At 39.3% G+C, this 27,373-nt stretch overlaps 1 protein-coding gene across 2 annotated transcripts in view; it reads left to right on the forward strand.

The window, feature by feature from the left end:
* Positions 1 to 1,705: 1,705 nt before the first annotated feature.
* RTL4 (retrotransposon Gag like 4) overlaps positions 1,706 to 27,373 on the forward strand; it is a 358,740-nt gene continuing 333,072 nt past the window's right edge. Inside the window, exons 1-2 of one of the 2 annotated variants that reach the window (XM_057495531.1) lie at positions 1,706 to 1,847; positions 3,880 to 3,941. The gene's annotated coding sequence lies outside the window, so the exon portion shown is untranslated. The remainder of the gene's footprint in view (positions 1,848 to 3,879; positions 3,942 to 27,373) is intronic. The other variant, XM_057495532.1, reaches the window with a different exon arrangement.

Here is a 27,373-nt window from a genome sequence, read left to right on the forward strand (position 1 = left end):
TCATTTCTTAAGTTTGAAGGATACAAAACAGGAAGAAGGTGAATGGTGGCTCTGGTCCCTGAGCCCTCACAAGCTCAGCCCTGGCTCTCTGCATCTTGAAGTGGCTTTTGGCGAAAGGGCTAGTGTCTTTATTCCCATGCTTATCTCCCAGGCCAGTTTTGAAGAGGCCTGGGATCAGGTTCCCCAGGGAGCTTAAACCCACCCAGGGATGGAGCAGATCACCGTCCAGTGGCAGGACAAAGCTCTGGTTTAGGAGAACATCCTGAGGAAAAGGGATGTTTTTGGTCATTGCCAAGAGCCCCCTTGTCCTAACTCCTAGAACTTTCCCCCATCTCAGCTCTCTCCCCCCGTCCAAAAGCAATCTGTTGCTGGCTTCGATGTGCTCCCCACCACCCCAGCCCACAGCCAGCCAGCGCCTCCCAGCTCTCAGCATCCAGCCACCCTCATCAACCCGCACCTCGCCGCCCCGTGGCAGCGCTCTGGCAGCAAAGCAGAGGGCACAGGGTTGGCTGTCGACTTACCCAGGGTCAAGTGGCTTGTTCGGATCTGCATTGTCTGGTGTCCACAAACCAGGACGCGTGGTATGGCCGTCTTACCCGGGCTCATCTCCCGAGGCGTGCCAAAAACAGCTTGCCCGGGACAGCCCTGGGCCTTGAGGCTGCCGGGCAGGCCGGCAGAGGAGCACAGGAAAGGGGCGGGGTGTGGAGAGGAGCGCAAGTGTTGGCTCCCACCTAGATTTCTTCCTTCGCCCCTCAGTTATCCTCAAACTTCCCTGTGGCTGGCCGGTCCTCCTCACCTTTCGCTTCCGTCAGCGCCCCGAAACTCTTTGCTCTGCCCGCGCCCGTGCCTTATTCTGGCCGGCTTCTCCGGCTCTCTGACCCAACCCGGGCCCCTTCAAGCGCACACACTCCCTTCACGCAGCCAGCCACACGAGGAGAGCAACGGAATAAACGGACACGGGAAACTGACAGGGGTAGCTGTCGCCGGAGCGTGGGGAAGAGAGAGAAGAGACGGGGGGGTGGGAGGCGGGAGAGAGAGCGCCAGAGAACCGCATTCACAATCTTACATGCAGCAACGCACACTCAATCTCCTGCTGCTAGGTAGCGGGCGGTGGGAGCCCTGGCCACCCCTCCAAATCTTTCTAGACTCGAGGTTTCTCTCCCCTTCTGCTGCCGCTTCTCAAAAATGCTATACAACGAAGGGGGAGAAAAGCAAAGAGGGGTGGGGAGGGGAAAATCGAGGAGGCGCGCTCCCTTTCTCCTCGCTACCCCTAGCTCCAAAAATGTCCAACCCTGAGCTCTCCCTTTTCCCTTCTATCTGCTCCCGGCTTCCCACTGCTCCCGTTCTCTTTCTTGCTCGCTTTGGGTGGCTGTGAGCTGCAGAGAACCCGTCGCGGGTGTGTGTGTGTGTGTGTGTGTGTGTGTGTGTGTGTGTGTGTGTGTGTGAAAGAGAGAGAGACAGAAGGAAGAGAAGAGAAGAGAAGAGAAGAGAAGAGAAGAGAAGAGAAGAGAAGAGAAGAGAAGAGAAGAGAAGAGAAGAGAAGAGAAGAGAAGAGAAGAGAGGGACGGGAGCAGGCGCGGGGTGGGGGGCGCCTCGGTTGGCAAAAGCACCTCTCACCTCCCCCAGTCCAGGCCGAAGCCTCACACCCTTCTGCTCCGGCAGGGGCGGGCGGGGCGGGGCGGGGGAGGCGGGGAAGGGGGAGGGAAAGAGGGAGGACGGGGCAGCCTGCAGGGGCAGCAGCTACTGCCTTCTCTGCAGCTTGGTGGCCAGGGGTGGAAGGAAGCCGCAGCCGCAACCCCAAGTCAGCCCCCGCTGCCCCATCCCACCGCTTCATCACTCCCCCCTCGGTACGGAATTTTCTGTTTGGTTCGTTTGCTCTCCCCGGGCCTCCCCGTCCCTTGGGTGGTGGCAGAGACTGGGAAACTGAGCGCGGATGCGGGAAAAGGGGGCCGGAGAGCCTAGGAGAGCCTGGTTTGCAGAGTCTCTCTTTGCCCCTTGGCTTGAGTGCTCCTTGCTTTGGACAGTGACTCCCCGCCCCGCCCCCCCCCTCTTCGCCCGGCTCTTGGCGGGCAGTGGGGTGGCTGCGCTAGCAGCCACGGGTCATTCCGGGGAAGGGGAGTTGAGCCACCTAGAGCGTGGGCGAGAGGCCGGCAGACAGCGGGACAGCGGGACCCTGAGTCGCCAGGGGCTGATCTGGGGTCCTCTCGGGCAGGCTTCAATCCCTGATAGGTCTGGCGTAATCCAGTGCAGGCAGCCTGGGAGTGCAGCCCAATTCTCCCATTCGCGCCCTCTCACCCATAGGGTTGGTCTTCCAAGACCTAGCCTAGATTGAAGTGGGTGGGGGCGAATTGTAGGAGGAGGGAGTAAGTTGCTCAGCGGTGTCAGTGGTGTCTGTGTGCGGCGGTGGGGGGTGGCGGTATCACTGGACACTTGGGCGATTCTTTGATCTTTGCGCCATCGTGTCACGTGAGGCACCTGCCCACCCCCATCTCTCTGTGCTTTGGAGCCCAGAATGCCGACCCTCTGGAACACTCCTGGAACCGACTGGGTGGCCCCACCTCCATCACCAGCCTGAGTCTTTTACCTCCAACCTGCAGGCGCTTAGGTCCGTTGGCTGGCAGCATCTCCTGGCCCAGCAGCACAGTCCCCAGGCTCGGCTTTATCTTTTATTTCCCTCCCTCCCTCTCTCCGGAAAGGGAGGGTGCAAGGCTCTGCCCTTCTGGACGCTGGGCTGATAACTGAAACTCTTTTCTCTACCCATTCTCAGAAACAATCCGGAGCTCAGAGAAAGCTCCGCGGTACTTCCCACTGTTGCCTTTTAAGCCCCTGAGCACACTCTGCGACCCTGAGTCGAGCTCCAGAAAGAAGCCAGAACCATCTGCCCTGCCTAAACGGCCAAGTGTTCCCATTGCTGTGCCTGTGAAGCTGGCGTAGTTATGTTTAGTGGGAGCCCTAGCAACTCTCCTAGGATACTCTGGGAAAATCTCTTGGGGCACCACACCAAACAAGGTTTTCTGTTGCCCTCAGTACCCTTAGCCCCGAGGTGGCCCAATATTCTGAAGAGTCTTAAGCTTTGTGTGGGAGCAAGACATTGGAAAAAAGGAATTTGGGGAAGAAGTTTTGTTTGTGTGTGGGTAGGGGCAGGGGTGAGGATGGAGCCTCCCTGTCCATACTGTTTAAACACTTAAGGAAGTGTTAAAAATGTTGGTCCATGTATGTGAAGAAAATCACTTGATTCTGGAAACTTTCTAACTTTTCTCCCATTCAGAGGCAGTTTACTGTGACCAGCCACCTCGTATATACAGCCTCCCAAATAAAAGAGGTCTATGTTTGATTAAGCTGATACTTCTTCTGGAATGAGGGCTGAGTAGGATATATGGTTCTGGGCAAGACTTTGGGGCAAAGTCTTTTTCTGACCAAACTGCTATCTAGTTGAGACTTCTACTCCAAGCCTAGGAGCAGTGCCTAGGGAGAAGGAAAGACCTATTATTGTGAACTATCTCTTTTAAAGGCCCTTGTCTTTGCAATTGTCTTTAGCATATGGAAATTATGGGTGTTTTTGAAGTTTGGTGCCTTCCCCCAGTTTTTGTGTGTGCTCCTGCCCTAGGCTGCTAACCTCTCCAGGAGATCAAGGTCATACACAGCAAACTCTTTCCAAAGTTAAAAGCACTATGCAGATGTCAGGCATTACCATGTGAGGATTCCAGGACAAACCTCTGGGGGATTGCCTAGAATGCTTTAAGAGCTGATTTGGGCAGAAGCCCCAGCTGGCCAGGTTGCCTGTCAGCCTTGGGGCTGGGTGGCTGATCTCTGTGATAAGGGTATTTTCAAATTTTCTACTGGGTAGTTGAGAGTGTATGTCTGTTTGAACTTTCCCAGGGCAGTTGGCAACCAGAGGCCACATCTGCAGAAGTGCTTCAAAGCCAAAAATGGAAGTGACTGTGAGTACTTTAAACCCAAATCTACCTGGCTTCGAAGAGAGGTTTACTCACATGACCTGGACTATTCAAACACCATTCAGATGTGACTGTCAAAATGCAACTGCGACTTAAACATTCAGGGGCATTTTCTTTACTATTATAGCCTTGACCTTAGTGCTAAGTGGGGTGGATATATAGACTTAAGTTTAGTGTAATATCATAGGCAAAGACAGCTTGATATGAGGAACCCAAAGAGTAAAGACATTTTCTTTTCCCCATTAAGCAGGGTTTCTCCACCTTATTGTAGTGGGATGTTCTGGGTATTGAAGGATGTTAAGCAGCATCCCTGGCCTCTACCCACTAGATACCAGTGAACCCTCCACTTTGTGCCAACCAAAAATGTCTCCAGGCATTGCCCAATGACAAAGTCACCCTCCCCATTTAAGGTAGTGTCACATTTATTTCAAAAACTGTATTTTACCTTAATTCTACCCACATGGCATGTCCAGATCTTGTATTGCACATAATTTCAGAAAGTAATATTTTTTAAGGAAACAGCATAAAAAGGACTCTTCATAAATTAATACATTTTGACAAATGGTTGAATTCGTTGTTATAATCATTGCCATGTCCTTATCACATCTAAGTGGTGTGTTATATCCAGCCCTACTACTATGAGTAGGGCTGGATATAACAAGGATCTATAACTCATAATCCCAGTTTTCAATATACTAAGAACCCATGGGCTTTCATGTCTCCAAAAGGAGAAGAGTTACAGATTTTCATGGATAGCCAATTTCTGGATTGAATCCAACCTACCTTTCTCCCTTTTTTATTTCTCCTTTGTCCCCAAGCAGTGACTTATTCTTTAAGGTTCTACCTTAGGGGGATTTCTCCTTGTCTTGCTAACAAATGCAACATAGCTCTATGTTGAATTTTTGGTGACTTCACTATATATATGGCACTTATGCCATGACAATGTATCCAGCATTGAAATGGCCACAACATCACAAAGGCTTTAACAATCTGAGCAGTTTGAAAGCAGGGTTTTTATTTACAAAGGAAAAGGCTTCTAGTTACCTGCATGTTAGAGAAATATTCAACAATGGCAGTGTAATGGAATGGAGTATAAGAAGTGGTGATTCTTAAAATACTGTGGAGTGTTGAACAATGTCTCAGTGTGATTGTGGGTTTTAACAATCAGCAGTTTGTGCTCCAGGATGTCAAACAACACTAGTGTGAGTTGTAGGATGCTGATCAGGAATTCAGCAAAGGAAAATGCAGGAGAAAGTGTGGAATATCTGCTCAAAATCACCTGAGTAAGTAAGCTCCTGTCTTAGAAAATATGTTTCCAGTAAACCAGACCTACATCAGTGTCACTGCTTTGATGAACTCCTAGCCCAATCCAATACCATTCATATATATATATATATATATATATATATACATATATCTCAACATGTCACTTGTAAAGACTAACACAGGGACTGGCAATCAGTGTATGCAACTTTGTATATTCATAAGTTATGGTTCTCTTGCCAAGGCGAATTATTTATTTAAATAAACGTCTTGCCTGAACTTGGACCGTGAAGGGCTCTGAAATAATTGAAAACATGTTCCACATTTCAAAAGTATTTAAAATTATTATATCACAACAGGATCCCTGTAATCAAAGCATAAGGCCTTAAATACTGATTAATCTCAATAAAAGAAGTGTAAGCAGAATCACACTTCAGAGATTAGCTAAGGATTTTGCTGTACTTACCATTAATAATAATGGAAATAGGGTTGGCCCTGGGCAAATTTATAGAGTGGAATTATAGAATAACAGAACTCAGAGAACATTGGGCTAGTAAGAAGGCTTTCCCTGAGGTTCCATCATAGTGACAGAAAAAGGCCATTAGGATTTTGATAGTGATTGCACTGAATGTGTAGATCGCTTTGGGGAGTATTTCTATCTTAACAATATTGTCTTTCAATTTATGACACATGATGTCTTTCCACTTACTTAGGTTTTCTTTAATTTCTTTTAGCAGTGTTTTGTAGTTTTCAGTGTGCAAGTTTTGTACCCCTTTGATTAAGTTTTTTAAAAGTATTTTGCTGTTTTTGATGCTGTTGAAAATTGGTTTTGTAATTTCCTTTTGGGATTGTTTATTCCTAATGTATAGAAACACAAATAATTTTGCATGTTGATCTTGTACAACTAGCAAATTTGTCATATTTGTCCATTAGCTCTAATAGTTGTATATTTTTCCTATCTATAAAATTGTATCATCTGTGAATAGAGATATTTTTACTTCTTTCTTTCCAATTTTGAATCATTTTATTTCTATTTCTCTCCTAATTGCTCTGGCTAGAACTTTCAGTCCAATGTTAAATAGAAGTGAAAAAAAGTGGGCATCCTTGTCTTGTTTTTGGTTATAGGTGAAAAGTTTCAATTTTTCACAACCAAGTGTGATGTTATCTGTGGGTTTTAAAAAAATGTCCTTTATGAGGTTGACAAAATTCCTTTCTATTTCTAGTTTGTTGAATGTTTTTTAATCATGAAAGGTTGTTCAGTTTTAGTAATTTTTTCTTAATTGTTAGAGATAATAATGTAGTTTTTCCTCCATTCTGTTAATTTGGTATATTACATCGATTGATTTTCTTGAACTAACCTCACATGTAGAACCAACCTTACATTCCTGGGATAAATCCTACTTATTCATGTAGTATAATCCCTTTAATACGCTGCGTGGTTCAGTTTACTAGTATATTATTGAGGATTTTTGCATCTGTACTCATAAGGGATATTGGTCTATAGCTTTGTCTTCTTGTAATGTCTTGGTCTGGCTTTGAAATCTGAGTAGTGTTGGCCTCATTGAATAACTTAGGAAGCATTTTCTTCTATTTTTAGTGGGGCTCAACAAGGATTGGTTTTAATTCTTCTTTAAATATTGATAGAATTCAAAAGTGAAGTCATCTGGTACTGTGATTTTCTTTGGAACATTATTGATTACTGATTCAATCCCTTTACTTATTATAGATCTGTTCAGAATTTCTAATTCTTCTTGAGTCAATTTTGATAGTTTGTGTGTTTCTAGGAATTTTTCCATTTCATCTTCAGTTATCTATTTTTGCGGTATACAACTATTCATTTTTTTCTTATAATTTTTTTTTCTGTAAGATTGGTGGTAATATTCCTACTTTCATTTCTGACTTTAGTAATTTGAGTCTTCCATTTATTTTTCTTAGTCAGTCTAACAAAATGTTATTTTTGTTGTTCTTTTCAAATAAATTACCTTTGCTTTGGTTTCTCTATTGATTTTCTATTCTTTATTTCATTTAATTTCTAATCTTTAATTTCCTTTCTTCTACTGGCTTTGGGTTTAGTTTGGTCTTTTTCTAGTTCCTTAAAATATAAAGTTGGATTATTGATTTGAATTTTTTTAAATTAAGGTATCAATGATATACAATCTTATGAAGGTTTCACATGAACAACATTGTGGTTTCAAATTCACCCATATTATCATGTCCTTACCCCCCCATTGCAGTCACTGTCCATCAGTCTAGCAAGATGCCATAGAGTCACTACTTGTTTTCTCTGTGCTATACTGCCTTCCCTGTGATCTACCTATATTGTGAGTGCTAATTATAATGCCCCTTAATCCCCTTCTCCCTCCCTCCCCACCACACCTTCCCAACCTCTTCCATTTGGTAGCCGCTAGTTTCTTCTTAGCGTCTGTGAGTCTGCTGGTGTTCTGTTTCTTCAGTTTTGCTTTGTTGTTACACTCCACAAATGAGTGAAATCACTTGCCTTTCTCTGCCTGGCTTATTTCACTGAGCATAATACCCTCTAGGTCCATCCATGTTGTTGCAAATGGTAGGATTTGTTTACTTTCTGCAGCTGAATAATATTCCATTGTGTATATGTACCACCTCTCCTTTATCCATTCATCTACTGATGAACACTTAGGCTGCTTCCATATCTTGGCTATTATAAATAGTGCTGCAATAAACATAGGGGTGCATGTGTTTTTGAGGAACCTCCATATTGCTTTCCACAATGGATGAGCTAATTTACATTCCAGCCAACAGTGTAGGAGGGTTCCCCTTTCTCTGCATCCTTGCTGGCATTTGTTGTTCCTTGTCTTTTGGATTTTGGCCATCCTAACTGGTGTGAGGTGATATCTCATCATGGTATTAATTTGCATTTCCGTAATAATTAGCAATGTGGAACATCTTTTCATCTTCCTGTTGGCCGTCTGAATAATTCTTCTTTGGAGAAGTGTCTTTTCAGATCCTCCACCCATTTTTTAATCAGGTTATTTGTTTTTACGGGTGTTGAGGTGTGTGAGTTTTTATATATTTTGGATGTTAACCCCTTATCAGATATGCCATTGATGAATATGTTCTCCTATACTGCGGGATGCGTTTTTGTTCTGCTGATAGTGTTTGTTTGCTGTACAGAAGCTCTTTAGTTTGATGTACCCCATATGTTCATTTTTGCTTTTCTTTCCCTTGCCCAAGGAGATGTGTTCAGGAAAAAGTTGCTCATGTTTATATTCAGGAGATTGTTGCATATGTTTTCTTCTATGAGTTTTATGTTTTCATGAGTTATATTCAAGTCTTTGATCTATTTTGAGTTTACTTTTGTGTATGGAGTTAGACAATAATCCAGTTTCATTTTCTTACCTGTAGCTGTCCTGTGTTGCTAACACCAGTTATTGAAGAGGCTTTCATTTCCCCAGTGTATATCCATGGCTCTTTTGTCATTTATTAATTGGCCATATATGCTTGGGTTTATATCTGGGCTCTCTAGTTTGTTCCACTGATCTATGGGTCTGTTCCTGTGCCAGTACCAAATTGTCTTGATCACTGTGGCTTTGTAGTAGAGCTTGAAATTAGGGAGCATAATCCCCCCAGCTTTGTTCTTCCTTCTCAGGATTGCTTTGGCTATTTGGTGTCTTTTGTAGTTCCATATGAATTTTAGAACTATTTGCTCTAGTTTGTTGAAGAATGCTGTTGATATTTTGATAGGGATTGTATTTAATCTCTAGATTGCTTTAGGCAGGATGCCCATTTTGACAATATTAATTCTTCCTATCCATGTATTTCCATTTATTGGTGTTTTCTTTAATTTCTCTCATAAGTGATTTGTAGTTTTCAGAGTATAGGTCTTTCACCTCCTTGGTTAGGTTTATTCCTAGGTATTTTATTCTTTTTGATGCAATTGTGAATGGAATTGTTTTCCTGATTTCTCTTTCTGCTAGTTCATCATTAGTGTATAGGAATGCAGCATGCTTATGATTTTTATTTTGAAATCTTTATCAAGAAGACTGGGAATTTTAGTTTCAGTTAGCCTTCTTTCTGGTGTCTTCTGCTTTATTTTTGTTTGTATGAAATTTTTTTGCCATTTCATTTTTTTAGTGTGTCCTATGGAATAATAACTTTGTGTAGGCAGTGCCCCCTAGTGCCCAGAAGCTCTACTCTCTAAAGCCGCTGAGCCCCTGTAGCTATGGTGGAGGTTGCAGCCGAGTGGTACTAGTGCCTGTCAGGAGGAAAAAGACCTTTCCTGCTTCCCAGCTGTAGTGCCTGCCTCCACTGCCAGGTCCAGTGAGCCAAGCTCTCAGGGAGGAGTCTCTGTGCTATTGTCCTATAGCTCCCATAAGTGGGGCCACCCTCTGGCTGGCCTGGTGCCATGGTAGCAGGTATGCAGGACTGGTACCTGCAAGGAGGAAGGAGCAGCAGGCTACGTATTGCAGTGGGGGGCCTCAGGGCTGTCTTGCCAGCCAGGGGGATAGAGCATCTGAAGTTCCTGAGAGTTCCCAACCTGCTGGGCTGAGTGCGCTGGGACAATTTTGCCCTCTTGCCCTTTCTCCTGAGCAGTGAATTATGTGTTATCTTTGCCCCTTTAGTGCCCCTCTTGCTGTTGGGAATTCTTTCAAAGTACCCACCTTTCTTTTGTCCCAGGGGGCAGTTGTGCATACCTGTTTTACACAAGCAGCTGGAATCTCACTCTCTCTGCGTATTCTGCCTGTCTTTGCTTTCCAACTCCACTCACCCCAGAGCAGATCTCCAGGGCTGGGTGTTTAGCAGTCCTGGGCTTCTACTCCCTCCTGCCTCTGTTTCTCTTCCTCCTGTCTGTGGGCAGTGATGGTAGGAGGGCTTGCGTGCCTCCAGATCATGGCTTTGTTACTTTAGCCTTTTCTGTGGGGTCTTCTCTTTTTCCACAATTGTAGGCAGTCTGTTCAGCAGTCTTTGAATCGCTCTTTCAGTGTTAGTTGTATTTGCTGTATTTTCATGTTATATGTGGTTTTGGGAGGAGGTTTCTGCCTCACTTCTCATACTGCCATCTTTTTCCTATTGTCTATTTGAATTGTTTTTCAACATAGGTGTTTATAATTTAAATGTAAGATGTAGAGCACTTGGAGCACTGCTTATACTGTATCACATAAGTGTTGGTATGTTATACTTTCATTTTCCTTCTTCAAGTATTTTTAAATTTTCTTTTGTGATTTCTTCTTTGATACCTTTGTTGCTTAAGAGTTTGCTGTTTAATTTCTATATGTTTGTGAAATTTCCTGTTTTTCTTCCATTATTGATTTCTATTTCTAGCTTCATTCCATTGTGGCTCATGAATATACTTTGTATGATTTCAGTATTTTTAAATTTATTGAGTCTCTTGCTTTGTGGTCTAAACTATGGTCTGTTCTGAAGAATGTTCCATGTGCACTTGAGGAGAATGTTTATTCTGCTATTTTTGTGGGAGGTGTTCTTTCTTTATATATCTGTTAAATCTAGTCAAATTATAGTGTTATTCAAGTCCTTTATTTCTTCATTCATTTCCTGTCTCACTGTTCCACCCATTATTGAAAGTGGAGTATTGAATCCTCCAACTACTATTGTAGAACTATTTCCCTCTTCAATTCTTTAATCATATATATTGTGTCTCTGTTGTATTTTTTGTGTTTATGCTTACAAGGTTATATCTTCTTGATGAATTGACCCTTTTATCTTTATATAATATCATTCTTTGTCCCTTATAAAAATTTTTGACTTTAAGTCTAATTTGTCTGATATTAATATAGTCACCCCAGCCCTCTTTTGGTAGCTACTTACATTAAATATCTTTCCATTCTTTCACTTTCAACCTATTTGCATCTTTGAGACTCTTGTAGACAGAATATATTTAGATCATACTTTTTGTTAAATCTCTTCTGCCAATTTTTGTCTTTTATCTCTTCGGCCAATTTTTGTCTTTTAATTAGAGATTTTAATCTATTCACATTTAAAGGAATTACTAATAAGGAAGAACTGCAACATTGCAATTATTCCTCTATCTTTTTTGTTCCCTAATACTCCATTTCTACCTTTTGTGTCTGATTGATTTCCCATTCTGCTTTGAGATTCTGCCTGGTAAAGGACAAGTATGGGAAAGTTATAAACTTATTCTTCATATAGTTATGCAATAACCATGAAGTATAAAACTCTCATTTCCCTCTATATCTACTTTCTCATCTACTCTCATAGAAATGCAAATAAACCTATCTGGTCCCTACTTCTCACTCCCATACCTAGCCACGTAAATGTTCAACCATCGGTTCAAACTCAGTGGTTCTGAAATTGGCTACCTCTTCCCAAGAAACCCACCTAATTTTAATAATTAAAATATAATCAGGACTTTTATTATTCCATTCCTCCAGACTTAACATTTTATTGGTTTCTCCTATCTCCCTTAGTCCTCCACTTCTATTAAATCTATCAAAGAAGATTATTGGCAATTCCTCCTTGTCATTTGGATTTGAGAGTATATGAAGGAAAATTCCCAGACATAGGTAATAATATGTGACAACTCTTGGGTAAAAGCAAAATATGTTCTAGGAAGTTAAATAAAATAAAAGCAACTGTCATATAGATTCCAAGGAGAAAGAGTGGCAAGAATAGTCAGGGACTAGATTATTCAATTATGTGAAATTATGTGAGGACTTGTTGCTATGTTAGGGACTCTGAAATTCATCCTAAGAAAAATGAGAACATATTTAAGAAGGGGAGTTACATGAACAACAATCTATGTTAGAAGGATCACTCTGTCTATGGAGGATGGGCTAGAGAGGAAGGGAGACAAGCTAGGAGGATTGAAATAATATGGGGAAGAAATAATGGTGGTTTTGAATAAGACAGTCATGGTTGAGATACACAGAAGAGGATAGGATTATGAGCTAGTTAAGAAATATAATCAACAAGACTTAGTGATGAATTGACTGTGGTGGGTGAGGGAGAGAGATGTATCAAAGATAACTTCCAAGTTGCTGGCTTGAACAAGTAGGTGAATAGTGATACCTTTTTACTGAAATGGGGAAACTGAAGGATATGCATATTTGAGGGAAGAATATGAGTTCAGGTAGGATAGATAGGAAGTGTTTAAAATGCCTGTGAGACATTCAAGGGGAGATGTTAGAGAGAGTTGGTCATATAAATCTGGAGTTCCAGAGAGGTTAAAGTTGGTGACAAGATTTGGAAGTTGTCAGCATGTAGATGGTATTTAAAGCCATGTGATTCAATGGTATCACCTAGAGAAAGAGTCTAAATAGAAGAGGTTAGAGGGCCTAACTGTGTAGTCTTCCAACAATTGTAGATCAGACAATGAAGTAAAGGCCATAAAAGGAGACTGGAAGTGGAAAGATAGAAAAATCAGAATAGTGTGATATTCCAACAACAGTTGAGGATGGTGGCCAAGGGATAATATTTCAAGTAATCAACATTATCTGATGCTGTTGAGGAGAAAAAGTGGCTACTTGGGTTTAATGACATGATAGTTACGGCTTCTTGATTTTAGTTCAAATGCACTGGAGTGAGGAGTGAGAGGGAAGTGAGAAGATGGAGACAGCTTAAAGGACTTGTTCAAAAGATTTGGCAGAAGAGACTAAATGAAAGGAGAGACTAGTTTGTGGGGCACATGAGATTGGGTTTCCTTGTTTATTTTTAAGATGGGAGAGCCTTTAAGATGTTTAAATGCTGACAGGAAGGGACCAATAGAAAAGGAGAGAAGAGAAAATCAATAGAGTAGGGTCCCTCCAAAGGGGTCAAGATTAGCTTTAGAGAGGAGGGGGACATATTTTCTACCATAACATAAACAAAAGAGCAAAACTATCAGTGTGGATTCAGATAAGTATGTAGATCTCATGGTACAAATGTGGGGGCAGTTCCCTTCTGGCACTTTTATATTATTTGTGGTGAACTAGGAAATTAGAACATTTGCTAAAAGTGAGGGCTCAAGGTGCAAGGGTTTGGAGGTTTGAGGAGAGTGGAGAAAATTCTCAGAATGGGAGATCCAGATAAGTAGATTAGAATCACCAGTAATGTTGAGAGCCCCTTGGTGGTTCTTCCAACACTGTTCAGCAAACTAAGTGCAGATGCAGAGAAGGGAGATGATTAACTTATCCAGGGGTTCGCCAGGTAGGTGAGATAGAAGTTTGATGGAACCAGAGAGCTGCATATGTGATTGATCATTGAAACCAATCTTGATGCAGAGAGAAGTGAAGGCAAGTTGAGGTTATGGATAGGGTAAAAAGTTGAGGGCTTAATAGACAGGTGGTTACAGTGAGGTTGAGGAACCTTATTGTCTTGAGAATGATAGAGTGTATGCAGCAGAAAGGTAGGAACTTGTGGTAAGAGTGGGATCATAATTGTAGAGAAGAAGCAGTCAAGAGTGTGACTGTTAGAGTGGATGGCTGAGTTATGGGGAAAATAGAAGATAATTGGAAATAGAACTGAAGGCTCAGGACATTGGTTGGATCAGCCATATAGCCATGTATATAACCCAAGGTGATGGAAGAAATTGGTTTATAGAGGAAATTGATAACCTAGAGTTTCCAGTGAATGACAGAAGATGGAGATGATAGTGAAGTGGTGGTGGTAACAAAGTGACTGGGAAGTTGGTGTATGATAACAAGAATGGTTAAGAGTCTATTTAGCTGAAAGGTATGAGCTTTAAAGTAGCAGGGCTTATGTCGAATCTGGAGCCAGACTGCCTGAGCTTGAATCCTGAATCCACCATGGAGTGAAGATTGTCAAGTGACTTAACCCATGTGCTTCATTTTTTTGTCTGTAAAATGGGTATGATAATAATACCTACCTCATAGGCTTGTTAAGAACATCAAATAAATTAATAGCTGAAGTATATTTAGAACAGCACCTGGCCCATAATAATCACAATACAAGTGGCAATTTTTGTGTAGTATCCTTCCTTACAGAAGGCTGGGTACCCATCTCTGATTTTATCCAGATCTAAAATCTCAACTAACTATTGACATCCCTTTCATCAGCTTTAGGGATTTTATTCCTGTCATCTCTGACCTATTCTTAGATAGGGCTATGCTAAATACATCATCAGTGAGGTCCTCAGACTCAGTTTCATAAGCAGGCAAGACATGATTTCTGAGACCCATTTTCTTGAGTCAGAGACTGATAGGAAATATGTAAGCTATATTCTCAGAGGCTATATTGGTAATGAGTGGCATCAGACTTATCATAAGCAGAGTGACCTGATGGGAGTGTCACTAGCACCTTTAGAACCACATTAAACAATGTGTTATAACCATTCTCAATAGCCATTTTCCTATTTAGAAACCACAGACCAACAAGACAAGCCTTGCACTGCATAGTAAAGCAAGAATGTTGAGTAGGGAGGAAAGTGGATGAAGCCACTCCCAGGAAGATGCTCTGACAGAGACAGTTATATATCCCTATAATTCAGTAATAGTCTTGGGTGGTACAATTGAAGGATGCTGTCATGATTTAATATTTTAGGGTATGTCCAAAGCAAGCATTTGTTCTGTAGTGTCCCCCAAAGCATGCCAACATCAGGTAATTCTAATAGAATCACAGACTCAGATGTGGAAGAGGTCTTAGAGATCAAGATGTGTCTTTATGGCAAAGGTTATACAACAGACTCAGTGGTTAACAATTTCCTTAATTGTTTAAGGAAGCTGTGAACTCTGAAACCAAGTAATATAACCATCCTTACCTCCATTCTCATATACACTCCTTCATTTAACAATTATTGTTTAGGCTATATCAGTGAATAAAACAGGTAAAGATCTCTGTCCTTGTGTCATTTACAGCAGGGGAAAAGGTGAAGGGAATACATAGCAGTGTAAGCAACCAAAAGAATCATGGTTATTTATTTAAAAAGTAATGAGTTACTTCCACTTTTATCCACCAAGATGACACAAGACTACATTGAGAGAGAAAGTCTCTGCCAACAAAGGATGGTGTCTGTTTTCCTCCATTTCCCCATAAGTACCTAGTGATGAAAATGCACTTTTTATACCCCCCTAAATGTGTTCTTTGGAAAAGATCTGTTAAGATGGTTATAAACACTTCTGGCCCATCCCAGAAGCACATTTTAGCAATGGTGAGTGCCTTAAGTCAAAGATGGAAAGGTGGGATTTTAGGCATTAGTGAGCTGGGAGGGTGTCAGCGCCCTGAGGACCAGGAATTTTCTCTTCATTCTGACCCTGGCTATTGTTTCCCATTTTTAGCCAGACACTCTGGCAGATCCTACATTTGAATAAGACAGTTTCTGGTTTCAAGGAGCTTGAAATGTATAGAAGGAAAACAGACACTACAAAACATAATCACCACATAATTAGTGCTATATCAGTGGTGTGGGTAAAGTAGTGGCAGTCTGGAGGAGAAAGACTAATTTCTAACTCTGTGGGAGTCAGGGAAATCTTCATGGAAGAGGTGATATTTTAACTGGGACTTGAAGGATCAATGACAGTGTACAGGAGAAAGAATATAGAGAAGATATTTTATTCAGAGAGAGCAACATGTGCAAAGATATGGAGCTATGAAAGGATTTACTGAAAGCATATTTTCAGTGGTATGAGAACTCTACCTATAGCTGGAGCATAGGAAATGTGTGGGGAAGGGGTGGCAGGAGAGGAAGGAGAAGGAGTGTGTCAGATTGTCAAGGAGTTTGTACACCATACTAAGGAATTTGGCAATGGAGAATCAAGAGATTTTTAAAAGCAAAGTGGATATGTGATTAAATACATGGCTTATTAGTCATTGAGTGGGATTAGAGGCTTTATGGAAATGAGGGAGAGACTAGAAGGCCATGGATTTAGGAAGCTATTGGAGTTGTCCAAGCAAGAGACATTGAGCATCTGAATTAAAAAGTATCTGTGATGGAGAGGATTGAAGAGACATTTTTGAGGTAAGATTGACAGGATTTGGTGACTAATTGGAAATATAGAGTGAGGCAGAAAGAAGAGTGAAAAATCATATTAAGGTAGGCTGTGTAGGTATTAACCAAAATGAGGTATATGAAGGAAGCAGGTTGAAGGAGGAAGAAGAAGATGGATTCAGTTTTGAAATGGATGAGGGAGATTCACCTAGATAGAAATATAGCTCTGGGTTTCAGGAAGAAAACAGTATCCTGAAAAACAAGAATGTGAAATATTCCAGAAACATAAAGTATAGTGAGGAATTTAGTAATACAGGGACCTTAACAAGAATGGCTGTAGTGCATTAGTGGGAGCAGAAATAAGATTGCCTTGGTTTGAAGTTTAAATGAGAAAAGTTAGGAACAAAGATAATCAAAGAAAAAAGAGTAAAATTAATATCAAATGAATTAGAAAAGCAGGTCATAAAGTATTATTTATGAAAAAACTGTTAGTTTTATTGAAAAATGCTAAAAACTACCATAAACATTAGTCATGAACATTTATACACCAAGTAATGTAGCATGGTAGTTTATAAAGCAAATACTATTACAAGGAAACATTAGCAAAATTTTCATCCTAGTGGGAGACATTAACCTACCTGTATAGTTAGAATTTCTTTTGGCTGCATGTAAGGAAAAACTTTAAATAGCAGGGGCTTAAACTGGATAGAGGCTTATTTCTCCTTATAGAAAACAAGACTGGATGTAGATATTCCAGCCTTTATGTCTTGCTGTTTTGCCATTATTAGTACACTGCCTTATAGGCCAAAATGGCTGCTTGAACTCCAGCTATCATATCTACATTCAGGTAGAAGGCAGTGAAAAGAAGAGGAGCTGCCCCTGCTATACATGCTTATCTCACTTATATTACAATAGCCAGAACTTACATGGGAGCTGCAAGGAAGGCTGAAAAATGTGGTCTTTTGGGTGCCAATATGCCCAGTGAAACTCAGGCAGGCCCCCACTACCAAGAAGAAAGGGCAGAATGGATGTTGAGTTGGCAAGTAGCAGCCTCTGCATTATAACTGACAGATCAAATAGACAAATAAAAAAAGAGAGAAAACCAACAAATTAAAAAATATAATTACTTAGTTTGACTATGTATATATATATATATCTATATCTACAACTGTGCTCTACCCAGAACTCACATTTTTACTAAATGCTCATGAAACACTTACAAAAATAATTTTTATTTTTAACACCACAAAGGAAAATGCAGTGTATTACAAAAACCAGAAGTGATTTAGTCCATAATCTCATTCTCTGATCACAGCTCAATGTACCTAGATATTAAAAGCCAAGAGTAAATAAACAAAATAAAAAAGACATAATATTTTTAAAAACTTACTCAAATAATTTCAGGATCAAAAATAAAATCAAAACTTTAATGCCATAATATTTCTATAATAATGATGAATACAACATACTAACAATTTGGAGAGCACATGCAACACATTATTCAAAGGAAAATCCACATAATTTTTTGTCAAACAAGAAAGGAAAAAAATAAAACATGAAGCTAGAAAAGGAAAAATTAGAAAAAATTAGGAATGCATGAGTAAGTAATTATTATAGCTGAAAGAAGAAATGAGAGAGCAGAAGCCTAGAAAACTGGTAAGTAAATCTAAGAGCCAGAGTTTGAAACAACAGATAAGTGACAAATCTCTGGGGAGAGTAATCAAGAATATAAGAGGAAAAAAAGAATGAAGGAAAAGAAAGCAGAACATTAGAAATATTATGTGTGGGATTGAATTAAACATGGTGGTATTAGAGGTGAGACAGAGGCTTCCTCCTAAGACCACATATAATATGAAAATATAATTAATACAACTAATCCTGAAAGAGCAACAGGAAAAAGGGATGCTCCAGACTGCATACACCTGGAGAAAAGAAGAAACCTCAGGGAACAGGGTAATGTACCAAAGCTGTGACACGGCAGCACACAAGCCCTTCCCCTACACCAGCTCACCGGCAGGAGAAAGAGAAACAGAGCAGGAAGGGGGTGTAAGCCTAGGACTGCTGAACACCTAGCCCTGGAGATCTGCTCTGGGAGCACAAACCTACATTAAATGGGGCTCTCATGATTAGGGGGGTTGGAAAGCTAAGACAGGCACAATACCTGGAGAGACTGAGATTCTAGTGGCTTGTGGAAAACAGGGATCCATATCCGGCTGATCTGGGACAAAAGAAAGGTGGGTAGTCTGAGAGACTTCCTAACAGTGAGAGGGCTGCTAAAGGGGCAAGGATTGCACAGAGCTTAATGCTAAGGAGAAAGGATAGGTGGATAAAATTGTCCGGGTGTGCTCTGCCCAGCAGGTTGGGAACTTTCATGATTTTCAGGCACTCCAGCCCCCTGGCTGGCTGTGCAGCTCCAAGGACCCCCTCCATGATACACAGCCTGCTAAGCTTTCCTTCCAGCCAGCCCACACCTGGTTCACAAACCTGCAAACCCTCCCCTGGCATCAGGCCAGGCAGAGGGAAGCCCTGCCTACAACAGCTACAAATGCAAAGCACAGAGGCTTATACCTGTGTGCTCAGCCTACTGGTTCTGGCAGTGGAGGCAGGCATAGAAGCTGGAAAGCATGAAACAGCTCTTTCCTCCCCACAGGCACCAACACTGCTCCCCTGCGACCCCCGACATTGCTCCAGGGGCTGAGCAGCTCCAGAGAGTAGAGCTTCTGGGCACTAAAGGGTGCCACATACAAATATGAAATGTCAAAGGAACCTGGCTCAAAGCAAATTTATAAATACACCAGAGAAAGATTCAAATGAAATTGACCTTATGAATCTTCCAAAAAGAGATTTCAAAATAAAAATCATTAACATGCTCATGGAGGTAAAGAAAAATGTTTAAGAACTCAGGAAAGAATTCTGGTCAGAGATCCAATCATTACAGAATGCAGTATCAGAAATGAAACATACAATGGAAGGTTTTAAAAGCAGCCTAGATAAGGTGGAGGAGACAATAAATGAAATAGAAATTAGAGAAAAGGAATACAAAGAAACTGAGGCACACAGAGAAAAAAGGATCTCTAAGAATGAAAGAATATTGAGAGAACTGTGTGACCAATCCAAATGGAACAATATTTGTATTATACAGGAACCAGAAGAAGAACAGAGAAAAGGGATAGAAAGTGTCTTTGAGGAGGTAATTGCTGAAAACTTCCCCAATCTGGGGAAGGAGAGTCTCTCAGACCAAGCAGGTGCACATATCTCCCAACATAAGGGATACATGGAAGACAACACCAAGACACACAGTAAGTAAAATGGCAAAGATCAAGGATAGGGACAGACTATTAAAAGCAGCCAGAGAGAGAAATAAGATCACATACACAGGAAAGCCCATCAGGCTATCATCAGACTACTCAGCAGAAACCTTACAGGCCAGAAGGTAGTGGCATGATGTATTTAATGCAATGAAGCAGAAGGGCCTTAAAGCAAAAATACTTAATCTGGAAAGATTATAATTTAAATTTAAAGGAGGGATTAAACAATTTCCAGATAAGCAAAAGCTGTGAGAATTTACCTACCACAAACTATCTTTACATTGTATTTTGGAGGGACTGCTGTGGATGGAAGTGTCCCTAAGGTTTAATAGCTGTCACCAGAGGTAATAAAACCACAGTAAAGAAAGTAGAACAGGGAATTACTAAGCAAATGCAAAATCAAATCAACTACCCCCAAAGTCAATCAAGGGATAAACAAAGAGTACCAAATATGATATCTAATCTAAAAAGAATGGAGGAGGAAGAAAAAGGAGGAGAAAAAAAAAAAAGAACCTTTAGATTATGTTTGTAATAGCATACTAAGAGAGTTAAGTTATGCTCTTAGATAGTAAGGAAGTTAACTGAACCTTTGGTAACTACGAATCTAAAGCCTGCAATGGCAATAAGTACATACCTATTGATAATCACCCTAAATGTAAATGGTCTGAACACACCAATCAAAAGACATAGAGTCACTGAATGGATAAAAAAACAAGATCCATCTATATGCTGCCTACAAGAGACTCACTTCAAACTCAAAGACATACGCAGACTGAAAGTAAAGGGACAGAAAAAGATATTTCATGCAACTAGTAGGGAGAAAAAAGAAGGAGTTGCTATACTTGTATCAGACAAAATAGATTTCAAAACAAAGAAAGTCACAAGAGACAAGGACATTACATAATGATAAAGGGGTCAATCCAACAAGAAGATATAACCATTATAAATATCTATGCACCCAACACAGTAGCACCTACATATGTGAAACAAATACTAACAGAATTAAAAGGAGAAATAGAATGCAATGTATTCATCCTAGGAGACTTCAACACTCTACTAACTCTGAAGGACAGATCAACCAGACAGAAAATAAGTAAAGAGACAGAGGCACTGAACAACACATTAGAACAGATGGACCTAACAGACATCTACAGAACTCTCCACCCAAAAGCAGCAGAATACACATTCTTCTCAAGTGCACATGGAACATTTTCAAAAATAGATCATATACTAGTATATGAAAAGAGCCTCAGTAAATTCAAGAAGATTGAAATTGTACCAACCAGTTTCTCAGACCACAAAGGTATGAAACTAGAAATAAATTACACAAAGAAAATGAAAAATCCCACAAACACATGGAGTCTTCACAACATGGTCCTAAATAACCAGTGGGTCAATGACCTAATAAAAACAGAGATCAAGCAATATATGGAGAGAAATGACAATAATTCAACACCGTAAAATCTGTGGGATGCAGCAAAGCTGTGCTAAGTGTAAAGTAGATTGCAGTACAGGTGTACCTTAGGACAGAAGAACAATCTTATATGAACAGTCTAAATGCACAATTAACAAAACTAGAAGAAGAAGAACAAATGAGGCCCAAAGTCAATAGAAGGCAGGACATAATAAAGATTAGAGCAGAAATAAATAAAATGAAGAAAAATAAAACAATAGAATCAATGAAGGCAAGAGCTGGTTATTTGAGAAAATAAACAAAATAGATGAACCCCTAGCTAGACTTATCAAGAAAAAAAGAGACTCTACACATATAAACAGAATCAGAAATGAAAAAGGGATAATCACTATAGACAGCATGGAAATACAAAGAATTATTAGAGAATACTATGAAAAATGATATCCTAACACTCTGGATAACCTGGGAGAAATGGACAACTTTCTAGAAAAATACAACTTCCTGAGGTTGACCCAGGAAGAAACAGAAAATCTGAACAGACCAATTACCAGCAACGAAATTGAATTGGTAATCAAAAACTTCCTAAGAATAAAACCTCTGGACCAGATGGCTTCACCACTGAATTATATCAAACATTTCATGAAGACTTAATACCTATCCTCCATAAAGTTTTCCAAAACTAAAAAAGGAGGGAATACTTCCAAACTCATTCTACGAGGTCAGCATCACTCTAATACCAAAACCAGGCAAAGACACCACACAAAAAAAGAAAATTACAGACCAATATTCCTCATGAACATAGATGCAAAAATGTTCAACAAAATATTAGCAAACCGAATTCAAAATATATCAAAAAAATCATCCACCATGATCAAGTAAGATTTATTCAAGGGATGCAATGATGGTACAATATTAGAAAATCCATCAACATCATCCTCCACATCAACAAAAAGGACAAAAACCACATGATCATCTCCATAGATGCCGAAAAAGCATTTGACAAAATTCAGCATCCATTCATGATAAAAACTCTCAACAAAATGGATATAGCAGGCAAGTACCTGAACATAATAAAGACTATATATGACAAACCCACTGCCAACATCATACTTAACAGCAAGAAGCTGAAAGCCTTTCCTTTAAGATCGGGAACAAGACAAGGATGTCCGCTCTCTCCCCTTTTATTCAACATAGTTATGGAGGTCCTTGCCACAGCAATCAGACAACACAAAGAAATAAAGGACATCCAGATTGGTAAGGAAGAAGTTAAACTGTCTCTGTTTGCAGATGCCATGATATTGTACATAAAAAACCCTAAAGAATCCACTCCAAAACTACTTGATCTAATATCCAAATTCAGCAAAGATGTAGGATACAAAATTAATACACAGATATCTGTTGCATTCCTATACACTAATGATGAACTAGCAAAGGGAGAAATAAGAAAAGCAATTCTATTCACAGTTGCATCAAAAAGAATAAAATACCCAGGAATAAAACTAACCAAGGAAGTGAAAGACCTACACTTTGAAAATTACAAGACACTCATGAGAGAAATTAAAGAAGACATGAATAAATAGAAAGACATCCATGCTCATGGACAGGAAGACTTAGTATTGTCAAAATGGCCATTCTGCCTAAGGCAATATACAGATTCAATGCAATTCCTATCAAAACGCCAACAGTATTCTTCAAAGAACAAGAGCAAATAGTTCTAAAATTCATATAGAACCACAAAAGACCCCGAATAGCCAAAGCAATCCTGAGAAGGAAGAATAAAGCTGGGGGGATTAGGCTCCCCAACTACAAGCTCTACTACAAAGCCACAGTAATCAAGACAATTTGGTACTGGCACAAGAACAGAACCATAGACCAGTGGAACAGAACAGAGAGCCCAGATATAAAGCCAACTATATATGACCAATTAATATATGATAAAGTAGCCACGGACATACAATGGGGAAATGACAGCCTCTTCAACAACTGGTGTTGGCAAAACTGGACAGCTACATGCAAAAGAATGAAACTGGATTATTGTTTAACCCCATACACAAAAGTAAACTCGAAATGGATAAAAGACCTGAATGTAAGTCATGAAACCATAAAACTCTTAAAAGACAACATAGGCAAAAATCTCCTGAATATAAACATGAGCAACTTCTTCCTGAACTCATCTCCTTGAGCAAGGGAAACAAAAGCAAAAATGAACACATGGGACTACATCAAACTAAAAAGCATCTGTATGGCAAAGGACATCATCAACAGAATAAAAAGGCATCCTACAGTATAGGAGAATAAATTTGTAAATGACATATGTGACAAGGGGTTAACATCCAAAATATATAAAGAACTCACATGCCTCAACACCCAAAAAGCAAATAACCCAATTAAAAATGGGCAGAGGATATGCAGAGACAATTCCCCAAAGAAGAATTTCAAATGGCCAACAGACACATGAAAAGATGCTCCACATCACTAATCATCAGGGAAATGCAAATTAAAACCACAATGAGATATCACCTCACATGAGTAAGGATGGCCAGCATCAAAAAAACTAAGAACAACAAATGCTGGTGAGGATGTGAAGAAAGGGGAACCCTCCTATGTTGCTGGTGGGAATGTAAGCTAGTTCAACCATTGTGGAAAGAAATGTGTAGGTTCCTCAAAAAACTAAAAAGAGAAATACCTGGGAATCCCACTCCTTGGAGTTAACCCAAAGAATACAAGTTCTCAGATTCAAAAAGACATATGCACCCCTGTGTTTACTGCAGCACTATTTACAATAGTCAAGATATGGAGGCTACCTAAGGGTCCATCAGTAGATGGATGCATAAAGAAGAGGTGGTATATATGCACAATGGAATACTATTCAGCCATAAGAAAGAAAAAAATCTTACCATTTGCAACAACATGGATGGAGCTGGAGAATATTATGCTCAGTGAAAAAAGCCAGGTGAATAAAGACAAATGCCAAATGATTTCCCTCATTTGTGGAGTATAACAATGAAGCAAAACTGAAGGAATAAAACAGGAGCACACTCACAGACTCCAAGAAGTGACTAGCGGTTACCAAAGGGGAGGGGTGTGGGAGGGAGGGAGAAGTGGATTGAGGGGTATTATATTTAGTACACATGGAATGACAGGTCACGGGGAACACAGTGTAGCACAGAGAAGGCAAATAGTGGCTCTGTGGCATCTTACTACACTTATTGGCACTGACTGCAATGGGATATGGGTGGGGACTTGATAATATGGGTAAATATAGTAACAATATTATTTTTTCATGTGAAACCTTCATAAGAGTGTATATCAATAGTACCTTAATAAAAATTAAAAAAAATAAGTAATATTATGTGTGGGTAAAATAGTGTCCCTTTCCACAATTCATATCCATCCAGAACATGAGAATGTGACTTACTGAGAATAGGATCTTTCTGCATGTAATTAAGATAAAGTCATACCAAATTAGCATGAACCCTAAATCCAATGACCAGTGAACACACAGAAGAGGGGACACACAGAATGACACACACACAATGCTGGTGAGCACACAGAAAAACAGATACAGGGAAGACTGTGGAAGATGGAGGCAGAGATGGGTGTTATGCTGACACAAGCCAAGGAATGTCAGGCATACCCAGAAGCTGGAAAAAGCAAGGAAGGATTCTTTCCCTATAAATTTTGGATTAAGTAGGACCCTGTAGACACTTTGATTTTAGCTTCCAAAACAGTGAGAGAATAAATTTCAGTTTTCTTAAGCCACCCAGTTTGTGATACATCGCTATGGCAGCCCCACAAAACTAATATACATAGCAGCTTAAAAATTGATGGCTAAATATATTATACAGAACATTCTAAGTGTTTTACATGTTTATATACGTTAACTAATATCATGCATACAGTACCTAATGAAGTAGATGCTGAGCTAGGTGCTCTTTTAAAAATGAAAATACTGAGAATTTAAGTAATTTGCCCAAGTAAAGGATTCAAAGCTAGATAGATTGATTTCAGAGTCTGGTATAAATCAGAACAATTAACTTCCTCTCAGACATAGTGTAGACATAGAAGGTTGAGAGAGAGAAAAAGAGAGAGAATGTTAAAGAAAATTATATATTTGAAATCCTGGGGGAAATAATAACTACCAATTTTTCCACCACAAACTAAACAATATAACAAAATAAACAGAAATAATATCACATAGAGTTCCATAGGTGAGTTTTTCAACATTAAAGAAAGGATTTGTGGAAGGCAATTTTACTATGTATTTTCAAAGTTTAAAAACCTTTATAGGCTTTAAATGAGCAATTATACTTCCAGTAATTTATTCCAAAGAAATAATGCTATAAATCTACAATATTTAATGTATAGGCAATTAATTATAATCATAATATTGTTTGTAGCTGGGAAACAACCTAAATTTGTAAAGTAGGAGATTAACTAGGCAAATTGTGGTTTATCTTTAAAATAAAATATAATGCAGTCATTAAAAATAACAATGTAAAGCTTATAGTTATGGACATGGTAATGTGTTCTTTTAAATTTTTTCCAGCTTTATTGAAGTATGGTTAACAAACATAAATTATATATATTTAAGTTCTAAAACATGATTTTTAAAGGTGTACAATGTTGTGATTTAATATATACATATACATTGTTAAATTATTACCACAATCAAATTAACCCATCCACCATTTCACATAGTTACCATTTTTTGTATGTGTAAGAACACTTAGATTATTCTCAGCAAATTTCAAGTATGCAGTACTATTAACTATAATCAACATGTACAGCAGATACCCAGAACTTACTTATTTTATAACTGAAAGTTTGTACCCATTGACCAACATCTATCCCATTGCTCATCACTCCCCCACCACCTTTCATAGCCCCTGGCAACCAGTGTTCTACTCTTTACTTCTCTGAATTTGATTTTTTTTTTTAGATTCTACATATGAGATCATATAGTGTTCATCTTACTGTGTCTGGCCTATTTTACTTAGCATAATGTCCTCCAGGCTCATCCATACTTCTGCAAATGGCAGGATTTCCTTCTTTTTTATGGTTAAATAATATTGCATTGTGTGTATATATGTAATTTCTTTATCCACTCATCTGTCAACGGACAGTTAGGTTATTTCCATATCTTGGCTATTGTGAAAAATGCTACAGTGAATATGCAAGTGACACTATCTCTTTGAGATAAAGACTTCATTTCCTTTGGATACATACCCAGAAGTGGAATTGCTCGATCACATGGTAGTTCTATTTTTAAACTATAAAGGAATTTCCATACTGTTTTCTATGATTGTACCAATTTACATTCCTGCCAACAGTGTTCAAGGATTCTCTTTTTTTCATATCCTTACCATTTATTGCTTGTCTTTTTGATGATAGCACTCCTAACAGGTAATAAGGTGATATTTCATTGTGGTTTTGATTTGCATTTCCCTGATGATTAGTGATGTTGAGCACATTTTTAATACCTATTGGTCATTTGTATGTCTTTGGAAAATTGTCTATTCAGGTCATTTGCCCATTTTTTATTCAGTTTTTTGTTTGTTTATTTTTTGCTGTTGAGTTGTATGCATTTTTTATGCATTTGGATATCAATTCCTTATCAGATAAATAGTTTGCAAATATTTTCTTCCATTTTGTAGGCAGCCTTTTCATTTTTTTATTGTTTCCTTTGCTGTATAGAAAGCTTTTATGGGGATGTAGTTCTACTTGTTTATTTTTGCTTTTGTTGCCTGTGCTTTTGGTGTGATACCCAAAATATCATTATCAACACCAAAGTCAAGGTTTTTTTTCATATGTTATCTTCAGGTCTTTTATGGCTTCAGGTCTTCAATTTCAGTGTTTAATTTGTGTGTATGGTGTAAGGTAAGAGTCAAATTTCATTTTTATATATGGATATTCAGTTTTCCCAGCATCATTTATTGAAGAGACTGTTCTTTCCCAATTGTGTATTCTTGGCACCCTTGACAAAGATTGGTTGATTATATATATGTGGGTTTATTTCTGGGTTCTCTTATTATTTTCCATTGGTCTGTGTCTCTTTTTACATCAGTATCATACTGTTTAGATTACTATAGCTTTGTAATAATTTTTAAACCAGGAAGTGTGATGCCTGGAGCTTTGTTCTTCTTTCTCAAGATTGTTTTTGCTGTTCAGGGTCTTTTGTGATCCCATATAAATTATAGGATATTTTTCTTTTTCTGTGAAAAAGTGACATTAGAATTCTGATGGAATTGCATTGAATCTGTATATAGCTTTGGGTGTTATGGACATTTTTACAATAGTAATTCTCCCAATCCATGAACATGGGATAACTTTCCTTTTACTTGTGTCTTCTTCAATTTTTTCATCAATGTCTTATAATTTTCAGTGTATAGATATTTTACTTTCTTGGTTAAATTTATTCCTAAGTATTTGATTCTTTTTGATGTTATTATAAGTGGGACTGTTTTATTAATTTCCTTTTTGGATATTTCATTGTTAGTATATAGGAGCACAACTAATTTTTTATACTGACTTTGTATCTTGTAACTTTACTGAG

Source organism: Manis pentadactyla, chromosome X, assembly GCF_030020395.1.
Source record: "Manis pentadactyla isolate mManPen7 chromosome X, mManPen7.hap1, whole genome shotgun sequence".
Classification (NCBI taxonomy): domain Eukaryota; kingdom Metazoa; phylum Chordata; class Mammalia; order Pholidota; family Manidae; genus Manis; species Manis pentadactyla.